Source organism: Rhynchophorus ferrugineus, unplaced genomic scaffold (genome assembly GCF_030347505.1).
Source record: "Rhynchophorus ferrugineus isolate W39M unplaced genomic scaffold, kcgeb_rfMv2 rfM1, whole genome shotgun sequence".
Classification (NCBI taxonomy): Eukaryota; Metazoa; Arthropoda; class Insecta; order Coleoptera; family Curculionidae; genus Rhynchophorus; species Rhynchophorus ferrugineus.
The window spans coordinates 16,269,548-16,282,934 of record NW_027472580.1 but is presented as its reverse complement, the minus strand read 5'-3'; the positions used below and the strand labels follow the sequence as shown (position 1 = coordinate 16,282,934).

Below are 13,387 nucleotides of genomic sequence, written 5' to 3'. Positions count from 1 at the left end.
CACGGAATAGCTGGAATTATTTGAGTTTTATGAAGAAAAACAAGTCGCCCAATGTCATATCAGGTGAAAATTATCTAAAAGATTTTTTTTTCAAAAATTCGACTTTTTTGGTTAATCTGCTTCTTAAACACTTAATAGCATAGTAGATCTCCTATAACTTCTTAATTGCTTTCCAAGTCAAAGTACCACATACCATTTGAAGATTTTTTTTTGCAAAATCAATTCAAGCGCTACTTTTTCAGCCATTCACACATTTTGACAGAATTTTTATCTGTTATATAAATCACAAGACACATTTCATTGAAATAAAATGGAAACATCGAGCATTCTATACAAACTGACATTTGACATTCAACTTCCAGGTCAGTATAGAAACAATTGCGCCAACTTAGCGACAAGAGCAACGTTAACAACCCCGTTAAGTGGGCTTTTCAAATTGGCGATCCGCAGTATTTTTTAGTGCAATGAATGTTACAATCGTTTTCAAGTGCTTTCCAAACAGATTCAAAGAGGATTACAAAATAAGAGGAAGGTTTTACAAAATAAAATTATAAGAGTTGAAAAGTTAACGACGGAGACTATATAATATTGCGTACCAATTTTCGAGAAGATTAAATCCTTTTTAAATCAAAATAAAATTTGTTACTGTAATTGTCGATTCTTATTGAAAAAACACCCGGATACCTGAGCTGATTCTCCCGTTGGGAGTTTTAATTTTGCTCCCGTTCGCTTTCAGGCTCGGCCATGAAAAAGAAAAAAACGAGGAAAAACGCCGAAATAAATATTCCTCGTTTCCTTTTTCCGGTTCTTCCGCATCGGTCCGCGTCCGCCCGCCTGCCCGCAACTACAGATAGCGTTCGGCTCCAGACAAATTACGGAATTACCAATTAAAATGGCCGAACTTTTCCGAAAACCCGATAATCTGTATAATTGTAAAGTTTCCTTCCCTCAAAAGAGTTTTAAATAAGATACAGACAATTTACAGTTTAATTTCCTTGGCAATCGTACCCTCTCTCCCCCTCTCTCTCTCTCTCATCCGCCCAGTCCAAGATTAACGATCGCGCGCAAAAACCTTTCACGTCATAAATTATAATATTAATGACGTAATTACCGAAGTAGATTTGGTCCCGAGTAGGGCGGAAAGAGGGTCGGGAGAATGGCGATCTGAAAAATATCCTTCTTAATTTCGGAAATGTATAAATTATATATTTAAGTTCAGGCAGAAATCTTGAGCAAAGAGAGCACGTTTTTTACGCCGATGAACAACTTGAAAAGGATTATGAAGATTTATTTAATAAAACATGGAGTGATATTATGTTAATTAATATAGAAGATATCTAAATATAGATGATGTTGAGATTGTTTTGTTTGGTCATATTCGGATTCATATTCATTCTAAAATCTTAAAACTAATACTAATTATGTTTTTCTATGAAAGAGGTTAAGTAAACTTCCTTTAATTTTATTATGCAGTAATTACACATACTAAGAGCTAAGAATTCTTCTTTAATTAGAATTCAGACTTCTTTAACTAATGTAAATAAAAAGTAAATAACAGTTTTAACGGAGTTATGCAAAATTTAAAAAATTAATGATTTAATGAAACAGGATTAGAACTAATTAAAACTAATGAATAAATGAAATAGAATTAGAGTCTTCATACACTCTATTCAAAATAGTCGCTACTTTTTCCATAACAAATTTGCCAAGAAAATGAGATACATTGACAATCATCGGGCAGTTATTCAGAGTATTTCTTGGCTTAGTTTAATGGAGATCAGTTTGCTGTTGAAGCTGTAAGGTCACCATAGGTGGATTGTGAAGGTGCGCCAAGTCTCCTAATTTGTGAATTAGTGGCACAGGCATCGCAGTTCAAAGAGTAAAGCGGCCACCAAAGGAGGAATAAAGTTTTTGTAAACTAATCTAGTTTAGTCTAATGTAGTAAGAGGCTTACACTTTAGGGTGTACAGTATAAAAAAGATTACGGAGATTTATTTAATGAAATATCCTTATGTTAATTAATTAGAAGATATCCAAAAATAGATGATATTACAATTATTACTTAATGGTTTTATTTGATTATGATCTGGTTCATATTCATTCAAAAATGTCAAAACTAATACTTGCTAATTATCATTTATCAAATAAAGTTAAACTTTCTATAAATTTATTAGGCAATTATTAGACATATAGAGAACTCAGAATTCTTCTTTAATTAGAATTCAGACTTTTGTAATTAAAACTCCTAAATAAAAAGTTCATAACAACTTTAGCAAAGTGATGCATAATAAAAAATAAATCTAGTTATTTAATGAAACAGGATTAGAACTGTAGCGACCTTGAGGCATGTCGAATTTTACATCGTGGAATAACGGTCAACAAAATACGCAGAAATATAATCCCAGATGTTGAACACGGGCGGGGTGCCAGCAGCGACAACTAGAACCCGATAACGAATAGCTGGCAACCCCGAGACCTTTATCTGGGATGTTGTTGACGGGTATTTTCATCATTCAGTAACCGACCATCGTTTGGTTTAGACGTGCCACCATCGACTGCCCAAGCCTCGTTAATAGGTAACTCCGCTGCCAGCCTTTTTTTATAACTTGCATTTTCACATTTTTATATTACTTCAATAAATAATGGTCATAATGTAAACACCACTGTTTCATTTCGCTTTACCTCCATTCACCGAGCCATATCAATTTACCCTAAAGAACTAATAGATACTTATGAATAAATGAAAAAGGATTCGATAGTTTGTACACTCTATTCAAAGTGTCGCTCCTTTTTCCGTACGATACCAAGAAAATACGGTAGATTGGCAATTAATTCTTTACATACATTAATGAAATTCGGGCAACATTATCGCTGTTTAAGCTCTAAGGTCACCATAGGTGGATGTGAAGGTGCCTGAAGTCTTCTAGTGAGGCGATCATCAAAAGAGGAATAAAGTTGTCTTGAACTAATCTATTCTAGAGGATTGTTGTAAGAAGCTTGCATTTTAGAGTGTACGGTCTTGTTTTTATTGTTTTAATTTTGTGTATGTAGTATAATTTGGAAAGCCATAGAAATTTGTGTATAAAGAGTGCAGTTTTACTACAATAATAAGCTGTTTAGATAGGCTTCGTTTTAGTACTACTTAAAACTGCAAATCTTCTTAAAACATAATATTTCGCATTAAAATTTACACTAGTTGAATTCTATAGAATTTTTTTTTCGTTGTAATTAACTTCAATTAACTTGGAACCAAGTACCTGAAATGTCTGAATATTCGTAAAAACGCCGTAAAACTGCATTTACTAAACCCCGTACTTGACGTACCTTCTCTCGCGTTGTATCAACAAATAATATAATAATATAATTGAAATGGGAATAATATAAACTTGACAATTCCTGAAAATCACTATATATATTTGAAATTTAATAGATTTTTATTAACAGATATGTTACTTTTCCATCTGCTTCATATTCATCAACCCTTAATAGTTTTATGATGGCATGATTTCATCCCAACTAAGAACCGATCCGTAGCAACAGAGTTCAACATTACAACTGTATACTAATACGGCACTGAGCACTGATTTCTTATCATTTCCGCCAGCTGCAAATTGTGTAGTTTTAAAAAGTTGTATATTTACCTTAAAAAACTTATGTTTTAACTGGTTGTCATTTGAAAAAGCAGCTAAACAGGAACTGCAATGCCTTGTAGTATTCTACATTAATAATAAACGGTAAAATACTAATATTTACATCGAAGTTAATGGACTTATTTCATTATTGAGTACTTCCTAGTTGAACAAACAAGATTTTGAAGAAACAATGATTAATATCTTAATACCCAATTTGAATTTCAACTCGCATTTGCAGATAAGTGAGTAATTCATATTGTTTTTCCTTTAAATACCTGAAATATGTATGAGTATGGTGGATACATTTTTCGAGATATGTTTTTTCATCACTACATTTTCCATTTCATATCGAATTTCAATTATCCTAACAATTCATGACAGTATATTTAATTTTCCATATAAGTATCAATTTAATTAGCTACTTATATAATATAAATATGAACGCTTTCCTCTACTACCTTTGTACTACGTTTATATTTTCATATTTGCATGTTTGAACGGTACAGGTTTTGAAATTCATGTATATAGTAATAATTTTTTGTGTAGAGCAGTTCTTGCGCATTGCCCATTTATAAAAAAATCAGCTAATTCTTTAACAGCTTTCGTCGTTCGCTCTTTCCGAAGTTTTGGCTATCCATATCTAAAAAATTCTATAGAAGACGATGAGATAACACATATGCTGAAAAGTTTTTTTTGTTCAAAATTGGCTTTATTTATCAACATAATCTTTATCAAAAGTCACACAATAATTCCAGCTCTGCTCTAACCTTTCACTGCCTTTTTTGTATAACAATTTATTTTTTGCCTCAAAATAGGCCTCAATTTCAGCGATAACATCTTCATTCGAGCTAAATTTCTTACCGGTGAGCATTTTTTTGGGGCCTGCGAACAGACAGTAGTCGCTGGGAGCCAAATCTGGGTAATACGGTGGATGTGGGAGCAATTTGATGTCCAATTCATGCAGTTTTTCCATCCTTTTGATTAACTTGTCTTGATGAAGCAGTATTTTTTGTATTTGCCATATGCGGTCGTTTCTTTGCAATTTCGGTTTTTAAATGCTCCAATAACGATATATAATATTCAGTGTTGATGGTGTTTCCCTTCTTAAGATTGTCGATGAATATTGCATGAATATTACAATGTTAGCGAACTCACGCAACTTCACTTTTCGATCATTCCAAACGATTTTGTGGCTCTTAAATAATAAATAATTACCGCCTCATTTGGACATCCATTACGTTCTGCATCATCGGTGTCTCTACAACACGTTTGAAGTCAGCCAACCAACCTTGTCAATCATTATTGTTGTTTCTGATGGTGCGGAGTCCTTATAACAATTTTCAATCCATTACTTCGCTTGAACAATATTTTTTCCATCGAGAAGCAATGCAAAATTAAAACACGAAATTGTTTTTGATCCATTGTTTTGAAAATAACAAAAATAGTGCCACTCTTAGCACAACAACTCACAAACTACTGAGTAGAATATCATGAAATTTTAACAGTTTTCTTTTGAACCTTAGTACTAACCGAAATAGCGGCGATTGCAATATTTTGAACCCGGGACTGTTCAGCCCATATGTTAGTAGCTAGTAGTAGATAAGTAGTAGCTAGTAGTAGCTACCAAATCCGAATGAAACTGTTACTGCAAATGTCTACTCATATCAACTGAACAACATATTGTTGAAAAGCAAACCGGCACTAGCGAGTAACAGGCGCAAAGTGATCTTTCCTGCTTGACTACTTTCAGCTACACATTGGGAGAGGATAAAAATTAAGATATATGCAATTTAAATTGCAGCGAAATTTGCTGTACCCCAGTCACTCACCCTATTCCTCCCTCGCCTGTTCAAATTGATGCTTGGCTAGCCCATGGTTTTATGATGCCGAAGAAGTTTTATGATGCCGAAGAAGTGGCAACATTGATTAGTGATCAAGAGGCGAAACTGTTGTTGGAAACTTTTCTCAATAAAATAGCCTTTTAAAATATAAAAAGGATCATATTAGGCACCTAATATTCAAGTGTATTCCTAATATATGATATATTCAAGTAGTTCAATTAAAACCTCGTTGTATTCAAATTATTCTAAATACAACAGAAATATAGAAAGCGCCGTAATCACTATCTCTATTGTTTCGAATACTTCCCAGTCGAAATCGTTGTACCTTATCGCGAACATCCCCTCGTTCCCAACCAAACAACAACAGAAAAAGAGATAAAAAGGGGGACGCTGAATAATGAAAAACGCAATAATATCTCGATATCGACGAACGCAAAACTATGGAGCTTAGCGTTGTTTGCTCACGGGCCGAGGACCGAAAACTAAACTACAACAAACGGAGTGGAATTGTTTAAGTTGGAAAGTTGGGAAACGTCTAAAGACGCGAGGCCTCGAACTTTTCGAAATCAATTTCGACGGAGTTTCCTGGACGGGAGCGGGACGTGTGGAGGGGGAGGGGAGGATTGGGGGTGTTGGTGTTGTGCGGGAACGGTCGGAACCCGAGCTCTAATCTGAGATTTCTCCTCCGTTTTGTCGGGACGATAGGGGCGGCGGAATCGATATCAGAAGCGTTCACCGTATTAAAACTTCGTCTGGATATTGACAAATTAATTTGCGATACACGCTGGAATGGTACGGTTTTGATTAATTGCGGATGAGGCTAGTTTTCTTTACGTAGAACACACTCCGAGCTGCATCTAAACGATAAATTATTGCTATTTGTCAAAGAAAATTGATTTACAATATAATACTTCATATATTATATATTACGAGGATTGCAGTTAGGTTTAGGTAATATTTGAATGTACAGGAGAGATTTTATTGAGAGAGGAAGCCTGCTGCTCCGGTTGATGATTGATCATACCTTGACCTTCTGGAGGGACCTTTGAATCTGGGAATTCAAACTAAACTTCCGATCGAAGAGAAGGCCGAGATAAGTGGATTGTTCTGACCATGGAATTTAGGCGTTCTCGATTTTAACACGTGAAATACTACGTAAAATGCTTCTCGTGTAAGAAGATGGTCTGAGTATTCTATGGGTTGACTTGCAACCTCCAGAAATGTAACCACTAGACCATTTTATCGAGTTGTTTCTGGTCCATTAAAAAACTCTTTAACAATATGTATTTAGTATTTATAATTCAATTATTTCTTTAAAAAATATAATTTTCAATTATTGTTTCAAACACCTGGCGCTAATATATTTTGTAGATATTATTTTAAATACTTATTTCTTCAATATGCATTTCTCTATCCAATAAAACAGAGAACTTACGTCATCTTAACTTATGATTACTTCATCCTTCTATACTAATACATTTGCCATATATACAAAACAATTACTATGCATTCTTTAATCGTACATTTTCACTAAATGCTCATATATGTTTTGAACAATTGCACATAAATAGTTCAACACTCCATAATACAACTTCCTATATTTATCCTACATTAATTCACTCACCTTCAGATGTTTCCACTCTCATCACCCTGCCTGGGTATTATCAGCATCATAGACAAATTATGAACCACTATTCACTGGTCAATAACTAAGCTGTTAATTTCCAATCTAATGCTTCCACACTTTTCACCATTTATCAATTTCTTTGTTATTGTAAGAAATCCTATCCACATATGCAAATGGTTCTTGCTTGTATATATTTCTCGGCCTGCTGGCTTAATGTAGTATTTATTTGGAAGATACCATAACAATTCAATTTGATTGAAAATGCAATGAAGAAGACATTACATTACACTCTATGGCCATATTGTTCAGCTATCTGTACTACTATGTATCTTTTTTGTCAGGCTTATTTCTATAAAAATTAATTATATAAAACAGAATTACACATTTCATTTATATTTACCAATTAACTATTCGAAATACTTCACTCTTTAACATGCATTAAGTTAATTACAGCCTTCGCTGACCACTTGATCTCTGTGTTAGATTCTTGTTTCTAGCACTAAAAACAATACACCTGCAATGAACTATTGAAAAGTATCATGATGATTCGGTTACATGTTCGAACGTATCAAATCAGATGAGAAGTTGTTTAACAGTTTATTTATATTGATACTTCGCAATTTTAAATATATATATAATTAAAAAATTCTGTAGTATGCTGCTTTTAAATAGTTGAAATAAACTAATCAAATGTCACACCTACACAAAGCTTCATATACGTTGACAAAAATGATGTATCACGAATCAACCCCTTTTTGGTATCATAAGAAGTGAAGCTGTTCAGACAGGTCAGTACTTATATATCGAAACCAGTGTAATCAGAAGAGCAATGTTTGGAGAATACGGCGGATCGGATAGCACTTCCAATTTGAATGTTTTCAAGTAGGTTTTCGCTAGTGTTACAACATGTGGTCGAGCATTTTCATGCTGAAGAATAACATTGTTGTGTTTTGCTTGTATTCCGGTCGTTTTTTGCGCAGTAATAACGATTCCCATTGACGGTGTCATCAAATAATGACTTCAAATCCTGGTCTTCCAGTTTTGTTGGATGTCATCACTATTAGAATCATGAATTTCAAAACGTTAAAACCAATATTGGCATATTGAAATCGATGGAGCATAGTTGCTATAAGCATCAGTGAGGCTTCAACATGAAGTTGGTTACAAATGTACCCGTTCTATTGTAAATTCTATAAAATCAATTTATAGTCCCATATTAATTACGGATAATTTGATATTTTTCCTCGCCTTTATTCAAAAGAATCCCAACAAAATATAAACATCACCGATCGTTTTTTTCCTTTCGTTTGGAAATAATTAACATCGAGAAAAAGGGACGACCGCCTACAAGCATCACGATAAAGGCGATACTCAGATACAACATAAGCGATGTTTGATTGCCACCGTTACGCATTTATTCAAGAAAAACGAAAAAGAAATAAGCGACTAATTTAGGTGTAAGTAAGTGGAAGGAATTTTAAACGAAGCGAGGAACAAAAAAAAAGAGAAGGAGAAAAAAAGGGAGACCGATCGCCGAGAATTTTATCCATTTGCTTGCTCGCAAGCGGTTCCACTAATTTTCGCTAATGGAAACCCGATGGCAAACAGCGCGCCAATCTTAAAAGGGTTTTGTTTTAAGGAAATTGGAGTTTTGCTCGACGATCTGTTGACCTGCCACGGCGCCGCTCCTCCTCTCCATCCTCTCCCAGATCCTGCGAACCAAAACACCAGATTACGTAACGCGATCGTTGCCCGATAAGATCGGTTCAAGTTCCTTTTTATGTTATGGCGGCGTTGGGATCGTTTCGTGTTCGTGAACTGTTATTGGGACAATAGTCAGCGTCTGCAAACTCTGATTACGTCTCTATTTTTCAAACGGCCACCGGTAAATTGTTTTTATATGTCTACCTCGACGAAGTTATTACGCTGGTCCCGCGAAAATGATTGCAATTTTTCATTTCGTAAATGATATGACGGTAAGCCATCTGTTTTTTTTTAGGTATTCATGTTACTTCAACGTTAGCAACTCCGCCACGCCTGACACTAATGGATATGTTAATGCTAAACCTTTAAATTGTAAAGTTGCAGAATATGTCAACGTTAACGTTATTATTTGTTCATATTTCTGTGATCGGCCTAGGCTTATTTAGAATTATTTTTAAAATCTTAAAGCTGAAGAAACAGTTAAAATACCATATAACATGGAACAATACAGAAAAGATTGGCGTGTCCTCTACGCAAGGATGACAGGCAAAATCGTGAAACATTCCACATTTTTCAGACCACATCTCAAAATAACAGGTCAATTGAAAAGTCCCCAACCTACCATAGTAAAACACATTTTTTGACAAAATTAGTTTTTTTTTATTCAATATAATTCCCTTCAAGGGTGATACACTGATTATAGTGACCCTCCAACTTTTCGACACCATTTTTGTAGTACGATTTGTCCTTTGCTTCAAAATAGGCCTCAGTTTCGTCGATTACCTCTTCATTCGACGAAAATTTCTTCCCAGCGAGCATTCTTTTCACATCCGTTGACAGGAAATTGTCGCTGGGGGCCAGATTTGCAGAATACGGTGTATGATGAAGCAATTCGAAGCCCAATTCATGGATTTTTAACACGGTGCATTGTCTTGGTGAAGCAGCACTTTCTTCACAGCCGAACTGCTAGCCATCTACAAAGCCTTGAAAAGTGTACAAAACATACAAGACATTCTAATAGTAATCGCCTCTGATTCAACGAGCTCTTTGAAAAATATTAGCGTTAAAAATATGATTTTTTTTACATTTCTAGGCTAGGTATAAGATCGAATTTGTGTGTCGTCTAATGTTAAAGTCTACTTTAAAAAGTGGAAAATAATGTCAGATAAATATTTTCTCAATCGGTAAGTTATTTATCGTTCTTCAATTGATTTATCTACTAAATAATCTACTAATAAAAATCTACTATCAACTATTAAATAATTTAAAAAGTAAATTGCTTGTACTGAAAACAAGGAGCCTTGAATTATTATTGGCCTATTTAAAGAGAACTGACTTATTGCGATGTTATAATAAATAATTCGTCTCGACATTTTAAGACACATATATAAGCATTAATAAAACAAGCACCTTTTATAGCTGAGCATGCATAATGCAGCCCAAGTATGGATATATTAAAAATCATCGTGGTCCATGATCTATACTTATACGCGCATTCCCAGTGTTAGAAATATTTAAATATTCTCAGTATTGCATGGGATGTCATGTCATGAACCAAACTTCTGATATCGGCATTGTGTTAGTCTTTGAGGCGTAAAATATACTCTATATTAATTATTAAAATAAAGGATATACAACAATGGCCCTTAACTATGCCATAAACTATTTACTAAAGTACCACATATTTGAATATACAATACTACAAATGTATTATATATAAATAAAATTGTATAACAACTTTCTTGTAGATACAGTCCTTTATACTTCTCACACTACTTTTTAATTAATTACAATACAATAAAAGTTGCAATAGAAAATTACCAAATGAAGACAAGGTTAATATATTTCGTGGAAAAAGGACTTACCGTCTAAAAAAACACCACCATAATTACTAAAATCAAGGACTCAAGTACCTAAATACTCAATGATGTTAATATTTTGTGTTTTATTTTAGTATATTTACCTTTCAACTATTTTCTTTTATTTCTGCTTAGGGCTGCTTTTCTCTTCTTTGTTATTTTGGCAGATTACTTTTTCTTATCAACAAATCATACAGCTGTAGCAAGTACAATCGTTCTCTAAATAGTTTCCTTTTCAGGATTAATGGTGTGCAATATTGTCCTGCACTTCTGCAAAGCTTATAAACTGGACGATTAAATGAAATTACTTAAATATACAATTCCCTTTAACTCCTTATACAGTGGTATATAAACTTCTTGACATCTTGTTTTCTAAGACATACTTTAAGCAAAATTTTTTTCTTTGTCATTCTGTAGCTTCCAATTTTCAAAGCCTTACAAATTCTTAAAATATAGATTAGAATGTTTTATATCTATATTATGGATCCGTCAAACATGCTTCCAAAATTCAATATATATGGATACTGAAATCATTAAATTGGAGATACAGAGAAGGCAGATGATCCTTCTTGTTATCGGCTTTAGTTGTACAGCAGGCTCATGGTGAAATCTTTCTTTATCTTGCTACTAAGTATGTCATATTACAAACTTGACATATTAATTTACTTTCACTGCAAAATTTAAGTCATTTAATTAATTTATCATATTTGTAACAACTGGAATTAAACCTACCTTTGACTCTCCATATTTGTAATCCTGTTAAAACGCTAAAATGCTAAACTAAGTGTCCTTCTTTTTAATTAAAAATGAACATCACAATATTACTTTAAAAATGGCATATCAAACGCATTAATAGTTAAACAAATAAATGCCCAACGTTTAAGCAAAGCAATATGGTACGTCGCCAATTTTTTTGAGAAACGCTTGGCTTGCCATACCATGCAATGTTACCAAATCTAAGGGCAAGACTATATATTGTACTAAATACTAAAAAAATGTTTTTATTATTTTTTTTCAAAACAAAATAAAAGTTAATGACAGAAAGTCTTATTAAATATATTATTTTTCTAAAATAAAATATACCCATAATATTGATTGGGCCGACTAATATACAAATAGTTCCAAAAGTAGCCGAATCTCCGGACCACGATGATTTTTAATGTATACTGCCAAAGGAGACTCCAAATCGAAATACTAAATTTGGGGTTACGTACGCGATCCTTGTTATATTATTAAAGTAAACTTCTGATAAATGAAGATTGTATTCGAGGGCCAAAATCAATATATGTCAAGCTATATAACCCCCGGGAACGCACACATATATATGTGTGTATATAGACATCCAGACAATATATCACTGTTTGCATGCCTTTCATATCTGGTTTATTCATCTAACTATACGGATTATTTCCACTGATAGGTTTCTAGTCGGTTAACATACTGTTTTCTATTAATAATGACATTTAGGTTAATTAATATTCTACGTTGTGTTACGGTTTCATATTGATTTTGTTTTTGGTATGGTTTGGTCGTTCTAGATTGAATGAGGCAATATATATCACGACCAGAAATTAGTTATTATCTCTCGATCGTTGATTTAATATCACGAGTGACATTTTACCATTTTTAGTGTTTCATTTATTGTACATTAGAAAGTGTCCATATTTACTGGGTATATTGAATGCTCAAGATCTTTCTAGTCGTCTAATCCAGTCTATTAGCCGTAGAGGACCCTTTTCGTAACAATTCTTTTTTTTCCCTGAGGTATCTTCCTCTTCCTAAGGAATACCAAAATCATATAAATGACAGCTGTGTGTGTGTGTCTATGTTATGTATGTGTATGTATGTATGTCTGTGTTGAATGGAGGTAGAAATGGAACTGTGATGATTAAATTATGTGATCGTTATTTATTACCAGCATAATATTTTTGGATATAGTGTAGGCCACTGTTACAAAATGTAAAACTCGACATGCGACAAGGTCTATTGATCAAAACGATTTATTTTACTGGGCAAGAATTCCCTGCTTGAATGAATGACAATGAATCCTAGAACGTCAACAATCTGCCCGTATGATTTTCGTCATAAAATATAACCATCCTGACATGTAGATCACTTCAGTAAGTGATCTTCTGTACAATTTATAATATAAATCTTATTCTAGATGCTACTCTAACTTATTTTCAAGTCTATCCTAACTTATTCTAAAGACTATTCTAACATATTCTAGAATCTATTCTATGAGTCTATTAATTGGTTTGTATTGTAGTTTTCGCTTGAGCCTACGCACTTCACTGCCATCTCGCACATTTAACTGTTTGACAAGTGCATTGGGATGCACTAATAGGCTTTCATAGTAACTTAACACTCCGAATCACACTCATTATGGGTTCTATGGGGATATCGCGCTGAATCAGTTTGTTGGGCACATAATATGGGGCATCGACGATGACTCGCAATACTTTATTCTGAAACCTCTGGAGGATATCTATGTTAAATTTGCACCCCACAGTTCAATACCTTAGGTCCAAATTGGCCTAAGTATTGACTTTACAGCAAAACCTTGCTATCTAATGATAATTTCGATTTACGATCAGCCAGTACACTTGGTTTATTGAAAAAGAAGGACCATAAACAGCGACTATTATACAGCGTTATTGGTCCGTTTGAAGGACGAAATCGGCGAAAAACGGCCGCATTTGAAGAAAAAGAAAATGCTGCCTC

General features: G+C 33.7%; 1 protein-coding gene and 1 pseudogene across 1 annotated transcript in view; both read left to right on the top strand.

Annotated features, from left to right (window-relative positions):
- Window positions 1-13,387, top strand: part of rho-5 (rhomboid-5) — a 134,580-nt gene that overhangs the window by 54,782 nt on the left and 66,411 nt on the right. The gene's annotated exons all lie outside the window — the stretch shown is intronic.
- LOC143189422 (uncharacterized) lies at window positions 9,266-9,378 on the top strand (annotated as a pseudogene).